Below are 2,169 nucleotides of genomic sequence, written 5' to 3' on the forward strand. Positions count from 1 at the left end.
CACGTTGCACGCCGAGTCCCGCAGGGCTCTCTTATCTTGCACAAGCGGTTTGAGGCGTGAGCCCGGCAGCTCTGGCACAGGCAGGGGCTCCCGCAGACTTCCCCTTCTCCGTAATCCATGCCTGGCCCCGGGGTCCTGCCTGCGGTAACTGCTGAGAAACGGCCTCGGGGCCGGCTCTCGCTGGCCCCCAGCGCTGGGTTGAGAGCCCAAACCGCACAGGAGGGATGGATGTGAAGCACACTAAACAACTGGGAGGGGGCTGCTGCAAGCACAGGTCTCTTCTCACAGTGGAAGCCAAAAGCACACGAGCAGGGACCTGTGCAGAGGGTGGAAAAGGCCTTTTTGCTCCTCCTTTTCTGTGCACTGCATGGTTTGAGGGCCAGCTTGTGTGGTTTCAGCTGGGTAAGGCAGGTGCTGGGTAAGGAGCAAAAAGGGCTGGAAGGCACCTTTGGGGCCTAGCACACACATGGCTACTCTTTCATCATGGAGCTGAAGTCTGCTCTCATGAATATCAGTATGACTTTGAAGCACTTGCATCAACTTACATTTCTGCAATTTATTTTCAAGCTACTCAATTTTTTTTTTTTTTTTCTGACAGGATGCCTTTTGTTTGTTTGTTTTGTCAGGAATTGCTTTTATCTCTAGCCTTCCTAGGGCTGAAAGACCCTTAGCATGTCAGCTGTGTGAGGCTCTTGCAGGTCTGTCCAATTATTTGCTGTGAAGCACAATGCACCAGGATTTCAAAGTATACTCTTGCCTCTGTTTTCTTAAGACAAGCATGAAAAAAGCCTGTTCTACACTTACAAGAACTCCAGAATATTTTTCTCTTATTCAATTGGTTTCTGACCTGATTGTCCTTAGATGAAAAAATAAATTAGCCAGCACTGTGGGATAAGGGAGTTTTGCACAAAAGGTGCAGTGAGTCTCCCACTGACTGAAGCTGACCTGGACTCTGGCGTCAATAGAGATGTGCCCTGAGACCACAACATGCTCAGTACTCAGTTTTGTGCAGTATTCCTTCCACTTCCTTAACAATCAATGAGAACCGAGGATTTTGAGGCCATGGTCTGCAAAACTCTATTTCTTGCTTATCTAACTTGGCTGGGAAAAACCTTCTTGGCCTGATTGTTGCCTTTAACACCACCGCCAAAAAACTGAAGACAAACAAGATTAGGAGGCCATGGAGGTTTAAGTAAAAAAGAACACACTTTATTTATCTACAAGGCAGTACATTGTTGTATAAAAAATTAAGTGCAGATAAAGTTGCACCAAATGCTGTTAAGGCAGCAAAGTCAGAGGCTGTTATAAAAACACAAAAAATAAAAAAATAAAATAAAATCAGTGTTTTGCCGTATCAGTAAAGATCTGATATGGCAGTACAAAGAACCATGTATTTCTAAGAACCTGATTCAGTACACAAGACCCAAGTTAGGGAACAACTAGCTAGACATGGAACAAAAGAGACAACATGAACAAGACAGTGTTCTCCCAAACATATGAAGGTGCAATGCATGCTGTTACAAACCAATGAGAAACAAAACAACACATCCACACAAATAAAAATCTCCCAAGAACAGTGTTCAAAAATATTGCTTATAAAAAAAGGGGAAAAATTATAAATGATGTAAAAAAAAAATTAAAACAAAAAGGTCTGAAATGCTAGTGCATAGTCAATTAGCTAACATCAACATTTGTTTTTTTCCATATAAAGCTCTACTGCTCCTTTTACACTAGCAGCATGTCTACACGCTAAGGTCTGTAGCAGCAAAACACAGTATTCATTTGGCATTTACAAAATTAAATTACTGAATAAAAATATAATTTTTCTCATAAATCTATGTTTCATACAGTAATATTTTTTAAAGCAAGCTAATAACGCCCCCCCCCCAACAGAAACACACAATGTATAATGGCCTAGAACCAAAACAGAAAGGAGTATTTCAAGAGGCATGGATGTTTGAGCATTCACGATCTTGATCAGCTTTCCCCTTTTGCACAGACAAGCGTTTGTAGTAATGCTTTTCACTTCGGTATTTTACACCAATTAATTTTGTTCAGTGATTTAAAATATATCTGTATGAGTACCTGCTCTTTCATTATTACAAAACAAAATAAAAAAAAAAAAAAAAAAAAAAAAAAAAAACACAAAAAACCAAACTAGACCCCACC

The sequence above is a fragment of the Vidua chalybeata genome, chromosome 3 (genome assembly GCF_026979565.1).
Source record: "Vidua chalybeata isolate OUT-0048 chromosome 3, bVidCha1 merged haplotype, whole genome shotgun sequence".
NCBI classification, from domain to species: Eukaryota; Metazoa; Chordata; class Aves; order Passeriformes; family Viduidae; genus Vidua; species Vidua chalybeata.